The 15,053-nt window shown below is 35.5% G+C and overlaps 2 long non-coding RNA genes across 2 annotated transcripts in view; one reads left to right on the top strand and one right to left on the bottom strand.

The window, feature by feature from the left end:
* Positions 1–631: 631 nt before the first annotated feature.
* The window catches only part of LOC117426197 (uncharacterized), a 93,537-nt gene continuing 79,115 nt past the window's right edge, over positions 632–15,053 (bottom strand). Inside the window, exon 5 of the long non-coding RNA XR_009330578.1 lies at positions 632–1,468. This is a non-coding gene — a long non-coding RNA (uncharacterized LOC117426197). The remainder of the gene's footprint in view (positions 1,469–15,053) is intronic.
* On the top strand, positions 6,364–15,027 carry LOC131739476 (uncharacterized). The gene is made up of 3 exons (XR_009330580.1): positions 6,364–7,547; positions 14,188–14,272; positions 14,895–15,027. It is a non-coding gene; the product is annotated as an uncharacterized LOC131739476 (long non-coding RNA).

Genomic DNA, 15,053 nt, shown 5'->3' with positions numbered 1-15,053 from the left:
AAGCTGGAAAAATACATAACCCCCTTCCAGAAAAAAGGGGTACAATATTTAACCACCCTAAAATAGACAACATAATACCTCTAATATCAATTCTTTTGTTTTTTATTGAATCTTTACAAATTAAAATAGCTTTTGATTGTGTATTTTAAGTTGAAGAGAACTATCTTCATCAGCCCTAATTGCGGATATTTATTTTGTCAGTACTGTTTACTTTTGTTCTAATACAGTCAGTACATACTTAAAAAGAAAAGAAAGAACATTAAGGTGATTTTATTATCCAGATGGGAATATTGTTGAACACATTTAGGATTGTATGAACCAGGTAAAAGGTGAATCAGGAAACACAAGAGTAATCAAATGCATCATTGGAGAAATTGGTAAGAAAAACACTGTAGACAGTAAAGATTCAGTTTATTATTTTGTGCAAGTGCATGAAAATTTGCTTTACATGAATGCATTAAAATATATAACACTAGATGGCAGTATATGTATGTATAACCTCTTATTATTTTTATAATAACATGGTAAAGGTTGTTCACAGACTTTTCTGAATTTAATGGGAATTTAATTGCCTGTGTGGCATTTGATTTGTTCTGATCTGGTTCCCGCCCCCCCCCCCTTTTTTTTGGGGGGGGGGGGGGGGGGGTTCCCTTGACAACACCCTGAGGGCTAACGCTTGAACCTTACTGTACAAGGTGCTCCAAGGTTCTAGGATAAATCCCACAGTTTCTTCTTACAAAGGTTATGAAGCTAAAAGGGAAAAGCATGGATAAATATTTTCAACGAAGGGGAGTTTTTTTTTTTATTATTTATTGTGTCTTTTATAATCCACAGGTCAAACTGTCAATTAACACAATCAGCCACTCAATAAATGGCCCAGTATGAATCTCCATTTTGTTCCCTAGCAAAAAGCTTAGTGGTAATATATAGTTTAATATATTTGTTATAATATAATTATTATGTTTTTCTCTACTTAGAAACTTTCAAATATAATGATACAGATATTGATATTTATTAATTACCATATTTCTAACGACACTGCATAAAATATAAAAATTAAAAAGGGCAATCAACAAGCTGTTTAAATGTGATCAAAATGACATAATCACAAAAAACGATATTCTTTTTGAAACCTTATTAGGGTAAATGAGCAATACCACTGTCAACTACCAACATACTTTCTACGTCTTTTCTTACATATTTCACTTTTAGTGACACAAATAAGGTGGTTGTGACTATAAATGACATTGTTTCGCACCTTTACATGGCATACGCACATAATTATATGCTTTTGTCTGCACAAAACAATATGCAGTTCGAATGAATGTTATGAAGTGACAGATGTCCTTGGCCCACTGCACACCAGCGACCCCTGTAGACTGACCGGGCGCCTGCGGGCTTGCCTGTAAGCTGCCCAGAGCTGCGTTGTCCTCTGACGCTGTAGCTCTGGGTTGGCTGCATGGCGGGCCTGCAGAGTGAATAACAATTGGTTATTTCAATTTCAGAGAAAAACAGGGTGAAATCAATTGGCGACTACTACCGTGTTCCTTTGAATTTAAGACACACTTTTTAAACAATTTTTTGCTTCTTAAAAATAGCCTGTGTCTTAAATTCGAGTACAATATAGTGATGCGTGTATTAAAATCGCCAACAAAAGACGTGACTACCCGAGTACACAAACAGCAACGTGACTGACTGCTGAGAAAAGACAACAAAGGCGTCTGCCCAAATACACAAGCAGCAACGTGACACTGCTGAGATAAAACAAACCAAGCTTCCTGAGGAATTCCAAGAGAAACGTTTACAATTGCAGCATTTCTAACAAACAGTACCAGCTTGGACAGATCGGAAATGCTGATCAGACCTCGTATTTTTCAACATGCCAAGCAATGTTCAATGCTGTTGTGGTTGCTGGGTTACATTTTGCCATGGAGTGTTGTGTCGTGCTTGCTGTTGTGTGTGATGCCATAAGTGAGTGGTGGTATGTGTACGACAGAGACGCCGTCTTAAGTATTATACAGTGCGCAGCATGATTATTATTATTATTATTATTTATTTCTTAGCAGACTTACAATCGTAAGCAAATACATTTCAAGTGTTACAATACAAGTAATACAATAAGAGCAAGAAATACAATAACATGATAAACAAGGTTGTATTTTTGTAAATTAATTTTTATTTGTTTTATTTTTTCCTCAAATTGCTGGTGGTAAATTTGGACTGCGTCTTAAATTCGAGGTAAATTAAATATATATATGTGCATATATATAGGTTGCTGTATAATGGAAGCTGACATCGTCACCACAAGATTTCAAGGCTTAATGACCACTCTGACCTTAAGTGGGTGAGCGTGTCTCTTACACAGCACCACAGCACATTTTGTATATAATATAAGGAGGGACACCTGCTGGCATCTAATCCAATTACCATTAAGGCATTTACCAGCAATCTCTGATGTTCTGATACCTACACATAATTGTCAGATACAGTACTTTGGAAACACATCATAAAGAATACAGTGTATGTTCACTAGATGGCAATGCTGCATCTGTGTTGCATTTACAAGTTATACCCATGAATCCAGCACAGAACAAAACAAACAGCTAAAATAAATAAACTACTACTTTGTTTCAAATCCTTGCTCAGTGTGGTAATACTGGTTCATTTTAGCCTGCAGGACAGATTCTATAGGGTGTCTCACTCAGACAAGGCAGTTTCCTCATGCAGGCTCTTTTCCCAGCTTTCACCTAAATCTGTCACACAGATTTGACACTGCGTCATTCCAACTGCACTCTGAAATGACACGTATATAATGTGGAATATTGTGCACTTTTATTTTCAAGACTTTCCTTAGAGCATACACTGTAGTTTATTTTTTGTTTGTTTTGAGGCAAAAACAAAAGGTTAATTCTGTTTAAAAAAAAAAAAATTTAATATCATATTTTCCCTTACTGAAATGATTGAGCAAGTGACTTATAGTATCGTTTCTTCAGTGTTTCCATCTTTTTTCTTTCTTAAAGACAATAGTTAAGTGTGCTAATTAAGTTTAATTTTAATATTAAGTATAATATAAGACATGTACATGGCTTAAAACACCGTAATCACTTTATTTTGTTAAATGTGCGTGTTTTAATGTCAGGTCTAATTCACATTGTGGTCTGGAGTTTCAAATTACAAATCGGGGAGCTGCCAAAAAAGACACCCTGCCAGCAGTCATGTTTTGCTAATGAGCACAATACACTATTTAAACATTGGCATGGCTGTGTGTACAATTATATACACCTACTGTACACTGGGTACGAATAAATTCAAGCTCAGTGATAATCTTAATCTTTTCACTAATGCTTACAAAACAGACATACATTAGTTGTGAAAAGATTAAGATGACATGATTGTAAAAATAAATAAATAACTAACCAAAAGAGAAACAATAACTACAGAAGAATGACACACTGCATTTGATTTCACAGGGATGCTGTATATTTGGACCTTTCTTTAAGTTAATTTAACTAATCTTTTACTTTCCACCAAAGTAAGCCTGTATTTTATATTCATATCGGTGTAATGTGAATTTTTTACAACCCCCAATTACAAACAAACAAGGGCCTACACTTTTAATCTCTTTCTTTTGTTTGTCAGAGAAAACATAAAATGGAGGATTCCTACTAGAATATTCTGTATGCACAGGAGTTGGATTTCTGTAGATTCTGTATATTGCTTAACTGTGCTTTACTTATGTAACAGATTATTGTTTGAATATTGGTAGCCTACATTGTGTACAGTTCATGCATGTTCACAGCTCACAACCTTATTCAAAATAATTTTAAGGTAATGTAGAGTTCTGTAATTAGTGTACATCTGGCATGCCATTTCTCTGATTCGGCTGTTAAGATGTTTATGTTGCTTCTCAAGGGCTGTAATTGTCAGAGCAATGTTGCATTTTGGGCCAGCTAGTCTCATTAATATGTTTTCTAATGACATTCGCTCTAATGATTGACTAATAATTACACAGTTTTCTGATGACTACATGGTCAGTGTCTATATCCAAGCTTATTAGTTGTGGTTCCAAACTATCAGTCATAAAAAAAGCAGCCCTATAATCGGTGGGTTTATAATTTCCTTTCATAGGAATCTTTCTCTGTTCCTGTGCCACTTGATAGCATATAGGATCAGCAGGCTTGCATGGTGAGTTTCTATAGGCTTATGCTGCTGGCACTCACCATCTCTCCAGTATTTATGGGATCAAGTGACAAACTCAGGCCCCCACGGCCTTAAGTAGGATTTCATCTCCACAGGATGGGCCACCAGCCACACTCTTCAAGTCACACAACCATGCACAGAACCACAAAGCTACTGTTTACATTGTGATTCAGACAGTACTTTAAAATGAAGACATGCTTGAATATTGAATTGAACTGAACAGTAAGCAAGTTTATAACCATTCAAAACTGAAGTATAGTATTTTACTTTCTCTAAGATTTAACACAGGTTTGGGAAGGCTACTCTACCAATCTTAATTGACAGTGGCCCTAGACTTGAAACATACCTGTCCTGAACTTGATTTATATATAGTGTATATTCTACAGAACATTCATAGTAGTCAGTGCTTTATTGTGAAAACAACCCTTAATTGTTAAGAGAAAGCAGTTACCAGAAACAAAACCCAATGCAACTGTACTATAGATAACAAGTCTGATTAATTCCTAACCTTTAACAAGCTTTGCACTATTCTTCTTGAACTTTTCCCTTTTTAACTGTGTTATTTTTTTACTGTGTTATTATTTCTTGCACACAGAATGCACTATATTGACATTATAATATGAAAAGAACCATTTGGATTACAGAAAACATGTTGCAACCACATATAACTGCATGTGTAAATAATTACAACAATTATATAAAATTGTCAGTTTCATTTTATGAAAGAGTGTCATATATATTAATGTAATCCATATATAATTAATGTAATAATGATTTGCAATCAAATCATTATTAGATTTTTTTTATTTTTTATTTAGATAAAAAGACATTTCTTTACAGTGCCCACCTTGCTGTCATAACCGGCACCAAATCATATAAAGGAGGACTATATCTATATCTATATCTATATATATATATATATATATATATATATATATATATATATATATATATATATATATATATATATACAGTATATATTATTTATTATTTTATATTATTGATTCTTTAAGTAATGCACTTTGAAAGCAGAGATGGGATCCAGGGATTATCAGGCCTTCTTCAAATCTCAGTTAAGTTATACTGTTTTCCTAAGGAATCAGTAAAATTTTCTTGACAAGTTTTAAGTCTACAGGGCCATAGACAATCATCAAATTGTTTTTTTTTTTCCTGTGATTTTTCTAGAAATTTCATTTTTCAAGCCAGCTGGGGGCAAAAACTGTTCTTATTGACATTCATTCTTTACATTTTAAAGGTATCCCCCTTGTCAAATGTCCTTAGTTGTTGCAAAAACTATTGGATACATACGACCAGTTTGTGTCCATTTTTTCCCTTGTATAAGCTTTCTGCTTATCTAATCCATCCCAAAGAATATCAACCAAGTAATGGCTGTCTCACCGACAGGCCCGTGTCGGCATGGCAACATCTGTAAACAATCCAAGTCACTTGCCCTGGGATCTATAGATGATCACAGTGGGGGGCAGTTGAGCACACAGCTGACGTGCATGCAGATTAACTTTTAGCATTTAAACACATTTAATATCGTTCTAGTTTTGTCAATCACCATTGCAGAAACCCATTTCTGGGGTAAAATGAAGAACACATGTCCCACCTTGTCAATTGAAATATTATGATAATATTTGGGAGGCCACAACATTTTTGGGTCAGATTACTAATTAAATCCTGAATTTATTTGCAAATATTGTAAAATGGGATGATTGTCTAATCAGGGATACCACCAATATTTGTGGGATAAAATGGGAAATAAATGTCTGCAGTACACGCTTAAGATATACCATTACAAAAATGAAAACTGATGAATGTGCAGAGAGATATACAATTATATAAAAAACAACATTATTGTTTTTTGTCATTTACATAGTACGCATTACAATATGAGGAAGAAAACTTACATTTTTAATGTAAAATCTTAGACAGATATCACAAGTGACATTTTTTAATTATTATTTATGCACTTAACTGGTGTTTTATTGTGTAATTTCTTTTTTTTTTTGCACATGAACACTTATCTCATTTGCTTTTGTATTTTGTTTCTTTGTTACACCTTAGAATCTGTTGAGTCGAATCACTGTTTTTTTTTCTGTACACTGTATTTTATCATTTGTATGAGCACTTTCACCATATTAGTAGGAAGTCCCACTCCACACCAAGTCAAGTGAATGAGAGCATCCATGGGGATATAAAAAGGAAGGACAGGAAGAAGGAAGGGAGGCGGTGTAGGGAAGCAGTCGGGTTGTGGCTGTGGAAGAGAAGGCAGGCTTCATAGATTTATTGACAGATGGATGGAAAGAAAAAGGAAAGAGTCTTCAATTGCATAGGAGAAAGAATTCTGATCAGAGGGTAAAGAACTGAATTGGATTTCTATTTGGCTGTTTGGGATTCGTTTTGATACGGGACTGTGTTGTGATTTTTGTTTACTTTTTTGGAGTTTTCTTGTTTGTTTTGTGCTGCCCCAACTTATGGTTTAGTTCTTTCTTACACTGTTTATATTGGGTTGTTTTTAGAGAAATAACATACACTGCGAGACTCTTGGGATTTTAGAAGGTGCTGTATTTTATGCTCTCGTGGGATTGTGTAAATGTTATATTTCCCTTCTTGCTGTCACTGAGCGTGTTGGAGACTTTGCTCGTTACGATTACTTGTTGTGGGTCCGGCTCCATCGAAGAGGTGCCTCGGGTTTGAGTGGACCGTGTCGGAAGGCCTGCTACCTGTGAAAGAAAAGAAAGAAGGATTGCCGAAGAGAATAGCTGCAGTTTTGTAGAGTGGATCACCTGGGTGAGAATACAAGTTCGCTGCCGGTTCCAGAGGACAAGTACTGCCTGGAAAAGAAGGGAAGTGACATTTATTATTATTCATCTACTTCTGAGAAATTGATAACTTTAAACTTTACATTGATAACTCATACTTACCCACACTGAGTTGGCTCCGCGTGTGTGTTCTGTCAGGGCATGCTAGAGGCCCGCTAGGGTGACCCTTATCTGTCCAACGTCGAGGGTCAAGGTCCAGTGGTCCACCAGTCCAGGGTGCAACAGCACAGAAGAGAGAGAGAGAGAGGGAGATCCACGAGGATCAAAGATAGGCTAAGGGGAAGTAACCAGCTGGACCATACTGGTGAATGCGATAGTTCCATTTACCGTTGTAAACGTCCTTGACGGCCTCCCTTCTTTGCTCTCTCCCTTTCTCAGGTTTTCTAGGATCTCCGTCTGCATTTCTATCAGCGGTTCAGTACATTGTTTGCAGTGGGGTCCACTGGCGTTTTGGGCTTAGAGGACAGCGGACGTTGGTACGAGTGGACAATTGGGTTCCTGAGGAACCACTAGAGACTGGTAATTGGATATTTTATTGGATTTCTTGTGTTACGGCTAAGCACGAACATTACTTTTATTCTTTTTAGAGCTTTACCAACAGGAGGGGATCATCCCAGTTTGCATTTTGGGTTTTTCCTTGTGTTATATTTTTCTTTGCTTTGGATTGGTGTGTGTGTGATTTTAAAGATTTATTTTACCCTGTTGAGAAATAAAAAAAATCGTTTTTGCCTACCTAAGGTTCCATTGTGTGTTTGTTGGATCCCCAGGGATATAAAGTACTTACTAGGGGAAGGTTTACTATTACTCGGTCATAAAGGTCCTTGCCCTTTTCAAACACAAAGTGGCGTAGTTGGTACAGATCAAGTTAAATACTTATTTACGGTTACCACTGGTCACCTCACCCGTGACACAGACAGCATTTCTGATCATAGATATCTGCAGAATTTTTTTTGCTAAACTGGTTCGCTGAAGAATTGTTCAGCTCACCGACTGCTTAAATGGTTCTTGTACGTAAATGTTTCTTAAATTTATTATTCTCTTCATTCCCTTTTCTCCTTTCTATAGTACTGGTAATACAATTTTGACTGCACAATTTAGCTTGTATTAAAACAGTAATACCATCTTGAGAAATTGAATGGCACAGAAAAGCTGGTTTGTTAAAAACAAGTTCAGTTTCCTCAAAGTACTAAATATAAGACCAAATACTGTCAGTCTGGCAGACAGTAAAGATGCAGGGCTCTGTTTGAAAAAAGAAGTTATGTCTGAAAACAGTAAGCACAGATTCTTATTTAATGGAGGGAAATCTCTCTTGTAGCACATTTCTAAAATAGAATCTATATTAAAAACTCAATGCCCGTATCCTAGACGTATGATCAGTCTCAACAAAATAAGATGTCCTACAGGGAGAGTGAGTGCATCTCAAGCACAGGCTCAGCCAAGCTCAACTGCAACTCACTTACAGTGGGCTGAAGGGCACCTAGATGGAACTTGGCAGCAGGGTTGCTACTTCCGAACACTGCATTTTTGCCATGTAACCGTAATAGAATGGCATACAGTACCTGTTGCCTTTTGGGGTCTGAAAACCAAATTTAATCCTGTTAAATGCTCTTAGAAAAGAATTTAACAAACCTCACAGGAATGATTTTCTGGCTCATACCTGTACAGTATATAGTTATCAAACATCTAAAACAGCAACATGAAATAGGTTGTGGTTAAATACCTCCTAACATATACAGTAGTTGTGCACATATAAAGCATAGGAACTAGCACTTCTACAAAACTGCACATTTATTGATACAATGCTATTTAAATATACTTGTTTACCTGTTACAGCTGTGTTCTATGATGAGTAAAATAAATACCATGATATTACAGAATGTCAAATTATACATGATTACTGATATTATGTAACATTAGGAACTTAAATACCTACATACAGTATATATATATGCAAGGGATTTAAATTATATATATATATATATATATATATATATATATATATATATATATATATATATATATATATATATATATTTCTGTTTAGCATTCTAACATACACAATTTGAATGTGCATGTGTATTTTTTTTTTTTTTAAATAACCTGATCATTTATATTTTGTGTTATTAGGCGCAATACATATAAGCATTAATACCTTAAAGTAAGTAAACCAGGTTCCCCATGGAAATTATGAGCACCAGAAAGCCCTTTGTCAAACCTGTCTAAAATATTGGCATATACAGCATATCCTAGTTTGGTATTGATTGTCTGTTTTGTTTTCAAGTTATGCTGTGAACACGGTAAGCTCTGACAGATGTAGGCCTGCAGATGTACAAATGGTGCTCTCTTGGGAACTTTATGCATGCTGTAATTCTGACTATCAAACCCTTCTATTTCTCAGTGCAGTGAACAACTTTTCAGAGTTTGGCTATGATAGCCTGCTCAGTTTAAAGCTATTCTTTGAGGTATGGTGCTGGTATTATACAACAAGTGGGGGATACTAGACAAGTAAACTAATTCAAATAGAGTCCACCTTTTGGTGTTTCACAGCATAGAAGAGAAGCATCAGGACTTGGTTTTCAATCCTCATGCAAATTACCCTTCTATCTAAAGTCTGCCTGTTATGTTTTAGAACGGTTGACCACATTTTGATGTATGACTAGCATACAGAAAACCCAACCCATGAGTATTGCTTTTGCTGGTTTAAAGATTAGCTGGGTACAGACATGCATATAATCTGCTCTAGGGATGTTCAGCCCATTCATCAGCAGCAAAGCCCATTCCTACTACAGCAGCTCATGAAGATGCCCTCAGTGCTAAACATGACATTACACCACTACAGGTTTTCTCTACATTATCAGTTGCTAAACAATGTCTTAAAAAAAGACTCAATCTCACTTTTGTGGAGAGACAAACCCGGTGGTCCTGCTTCATCCTGAAGAGTGGCCAGCAATAGATGAATATTGCATCAGAGGAACTATCAAAGACCACACTCCCAGCAGGGAAGAACTCTGGCAGTTTGTTACCACACCTTATGAATTATGCAGTGCTTCAGCTAATGTTACACCTTGGGCTGTTACATTGATGTATAGTGTACCTAAAGTCATACTATCTCCATCTGGGACCTAGCCTAGACTAACTAGAAATTTGGGACATAGCCTAGGCTAACTTTGATATCAGAAATGATACAAATGTACTTACATTAAAACAATATTATTACACTAAATTGCAACAAAATGTACCAAAATTTTAAACTGACCCAATGAAAATCTACTCAACGTTCCGTCATGAGAAAATATTCCTCATTTCGTAACTTAAATTGCAAAGCTCTAAGACCAAAATATTGATGATTTTATTCAGCTTGGGCAATAAGAAATTTGTCTTAAAACTATGATCAATCTGTACATGTTTAGAACGAGCAGGTAATGGGAAACAGCAGCAGGAGGAAGTGCTGGAGGGATGTTAATTAAACAGGAATTATAAAGTAAGTGGGATATAAATAAGTGGGAATTAAAGATAATTAAATAACTGACTGGACTAAATCATTTTTAACAGCATCCTTCACTTAGTCTTTATTAACTTAGTTCACAAAAGTTATATTGGGAAATGGTATACCATCATATTTTTCCAAAGCATTGCTAAATAACTTAAATATATTTACTTATATATAAGAAACATTACTACTGTATATGCAACTTTAAAAAAAAACATGATTAACCATTGTGAATTTAGGATACTGTAGACAAAAGGTTAATTAAAACCCTTGAAGCAGATAGTTGCAAGAAACTTGCGTATCCTTTGTTAGGCTGCGAGTATGGTGTTTACAGCTAAATGATCTAAAGAAACCATTTAAATAGGCTTTTCTATATAATAAAAGCTATGGTAGATTAACCCTAAAACTGGAAGCACTGAGGGAAAACATCTCTATTATAAGACTTGAAAATTAGGCTGGATTTTTTCTTTAAAAAGACAAAACTATATGAGAAGATACAGTACATGTGGTATTTCAGAAGATAATTAAAAATACAAAATACAAAACATCCATATACTGTATATTTATGATGGCATAATATATTTGATGTGACAAGGTGAAAAGTTCAGTTGATGTTTAATACATTTTCACACAGACAGAGGCACAGAGGGGGCAACGACTGGCAGTGAACGACAATACATGCTCAGGTTGAAAAATGTTTGAGAACTTTAGCTAAGGGGAACTACATGCAATAAAATACATCAACGGTTTTACAAGCTGGTCTACAACTAAAAATATTTTGCCAAGTTTTGTGCTAACAAAAACTTCCTTTCTTTGTAAAGATTTAACTGTATTTTATCATTATATCTCACTATTTAGTGGAATGCTAAGCCCTGCATCCTGGGGAAAGCATTATAGGAATTTTCTGTCCAGCTTTGTACCCTGGATGAAGAAGTCATAATCCTCAAACAAACTAAAATTCTTCCTGAAAGGCTCTTGATCCTAAATATACTAATTTTCTTCCAACATCCCTAGCTCGTTCCTAAAAGGAAGAAGATATTTGGTATAGCTGCAGCCTGTGATTGAAATCTGCTTCAAGTGAACTACTTCCCTTAGTCTAAACCTTGGCGAGGTCTTTGAGAAGGTCTTACTGAGTACTCATTAAAAGGTAAACTTTTCATAGGTCGGGTGTCATGTCAATCACAAGCAATGTTTTCTCACAGACCCAAAGCCATCTCTTTTCTCTGTCAGAAGCTGTTATCATCTTCAAAGCCATATCAAAACGCTGTTTGTTCTGTGCTTTGATTTCACCCACACAGTGAATTCAAAGAGTACAGGTCTATTTGAGAGTGTATATTTTTGTGCCTGTGAGAGTGTGTATTTGTCTTTTGCATGTTTGTCAGCCTGTATTTGAGCAGAAAGTTCCTATTAAAACTAAACACTGGGGCAATGGAATATTTTCCAAGAATCTTTAATTCTAAGATTGCAAAATATTATTATTATTATTATTTGTTTATTTATTTGTTTATTTAGCAGACGCCTTTATCCAAGGTGACTTATAGAATTAATATAGAATTAATAAGAGAGTAACTGCCTAAAGCACAAGATTTCAAGATGTATTTTTTTAGTTTTTTTAAATATCAGCTTACATTTATTTAAGAGGATATATTTTGTTACAATAACAATATTCCATTAAATTTGTTTATCAAAATAAATTTAGATGCAATCTTTGTTAATTTAGGAGTTAGATTTACAATAAATGTTAGCTAGTCCTATAACCATAATATTTTACCTTCCTTTTAGGCTAAATTTAACAGTTCACTATAATAATAATTTAAAGTGGGGCTGTCTCTCGGAGAAACATTTGCGGCGTTTACATGCACAAGTCATGACAGTTTTCCTCACAATGTGTTTCCCGTACTTTTTAGGAAATGCGTTGCTGTCAATTAGTCATTTAGGGGAAGGGAATATTTAAATGTCCGTGTCTGCTTACTAAGTATGAAAAGAACGACTCTGAATATCATGAGGAGAGCTTCATGCGTTGCCATGAAGAAAAAAAACATTTAACAAGAGAAATTAATTCACGTGTCGCACACATTCTGAATTACGCCGCACATTAGCTACTTATTTGTCTGGTTACCTTTCCAACGCACACACACTTATATATAAATTAAAATTTCTACTAAATACAAGTTTTACCACTTAGAATTTATATTTGTGTGTGTGTGTGTGTGTGTGTTTATGGAACATCTAAAAGTTAAATTTCATTAACACTAGAACCGCCTTTTACAATACATGTTTTTATTTTGAATATAACCTGCAATATTCTATTTATATATATATATATATATATATATATATATATATATATATATATATATATATATATATATATATATATATATACACACAAGCCTGTTGTTATCTCTACTGTACCTGGCAGCCATCAATTCCTTCGTTTTGTACAAGAAATGCACCAGGGAAAATATCAGTAGGAGGGATTTCATCTTGAAGCTAGCCACAGCAGAAACATTTCAATCATAAAACTTCAAAGCTACAGGCTGCAGCAGCTCAACCTGGATTCTGTGCTGCGAGTGACACACACACACACACACACACACACACACACACAAGAGAAATCATATGTTACTTTCGTTTTAGATTAAAAACTACTTTTGTTTTTAGAGTTTTGTATGTACATAAACCTGTTTACACACTAGTTTCTTTTGAAATGTTTATTGGAGTAGTGCTTTATATGTGGTAAGTTAGAAAGTAAACCCTTTTATGTTTAATTATGATATGGCGTTTCGGCTGTGCAGATGTTTGATATGATGTGCTTGAATAAAACTTTTCAGTTGTATCTGATAGTTTGTCTTTCATTTTAATATTGATGATGTTTAAAATGTACCGTCATGCCGTCAGTGGTTGGTATGAGTATAACCGCGGCGGTTCTAGTGTTGAAGTCGTCCATAAATGTATAGTGTGTGTGTGTGTGTGTTGGGGGGGGGCGGGGTATATGTTTTGTAAATCCTTTCTGCTGGAGATTACGTGAGATTAAGTCAGAAAACCTGGATCCTGACTGCTGAACTCTTGTGAGTCACAAGCACAATTCCTGCTCAGGTTTACATGGGTTTTTACAGCTATTTTTAGCGTGAGGAAGCGATTGACCCTGCCTTTAAAGTCACGCTGCCAAAAGGTCTTTTTGCTGTTTCACGATGTATTCGCGTGACAACGTCACACAGTCACAACTGTAGAGTCGATTTTCACGTGCATGTAAACCAAATACACGGTTTCAGATAGGATGGCAGACTGCACACATGGAAGAGGAAGAGACAGCAGCACCAGTGTATATTTTACAAACTGGTTTCATTGTGCAGTATTTATTTGCTGCGCAGCTCTAAGTTGATAATGAATTGCAAAAGTATACTACCCAGTCGTCATCTTTTCGCAAAAACTGCTAGGTGTCAAAATCCCTAAACCATCCTCCATGAGTTATTGCATGCCAAACAAAAACATTAAACCAATTAAAACAGACAAATCTCTCTTTTCAAGTTTTCCACATTCATGTTCATCATGCCATGCCTCTTGGGACTTAAGAAAGCAGCACACTTTATTTGTGGTGCTACAGTATACTCTGACTTTCCTAGTTTTAGGCCATATATTAGTATTTTTATGTTGTCATTTGTATAGAGGCGTCAGCTGTGATGATGGGTTTCAAATGACACTAAGGAAGTAAGGGGAGCAGCTGCGATGGAGACTGAAGCCGGATCTTGAAGTGAGTTATATGCGAGGCACACATATTTTAGTACGTTTTCATCCTTTTGGATCTCAAAAATATGTTTTTTTAGTTGACAGACACCCTCGCATCCAAGTTGTCCCAGATTAAGTTGACGACCGAACCAGACTTTATGCACCAATCCGATCGCTGTGTCAGGGGACAGTACCTCAGTTTCCCGCAGACACTTCAAATCCAGGCCGGTAATTCGGGGGGTGGTGTCTGGCCTTGTCTTTACCTGCTTTTCTAAGAGTTTTCCTGACTGACAGGAATACATTATTGCTGGTTTTAAACTCGCTGTCAGCAGAGATGTTAAAACTTCTACTGTTAAAATATGTATTTAGTCCAGCTCAGCGTTGTAAAATTGGAGACAGAATACTGGTCCCCAGTTGAACTTCCTGCACTAGAATAAAATTCCCTTAATGTTGTTGAGATTTTTTGGACTTATTTCCATAAAATGAATGTCCATATATTTTTCTTTAAGTACATTAACCAGTCCATGCTGTATTTTTTTGTGTTTTTTTCAATCTTTCTTTTTTTCTATTTCATTTAGCTGTTCCTCATCTACTGTTATGTGTCTACTCTTGCTGGTGCACTTATTTTATTTATTTATTTTTTTCAGATGGACTGCTGTCTTCACTCAGAAAGTTAGTGTTGTACCAGTTATGTGGAGTTTCATCCCCAAATATATTAAAGAAAATAGGTCAAATGCCACTCATTTTTGGCTGTGGTTTTGTAACTAATAACAAATAAAATGGCAGTTTGTCATGGAATTTAGAAT

This window comes from Acipenser ruthenus, chromosome 11 (assembly GCF_902713425.1).
Source record: "Acipenser ruthenus chromosome 11, fAciRut3.2 maternal haplotype, whole genome shotgun sequence".
Taxonomy (NCBI): domain Eukaryota; kingdom Metazoa; phylum Chordata; class Actinopteri; order Acipenseriformes; family Acipenseridae; genus Acipenser; species Acipenser ruthenus.
This window is presented reverse-complemented; position numbering and strand designations above follow the sequence as displayed.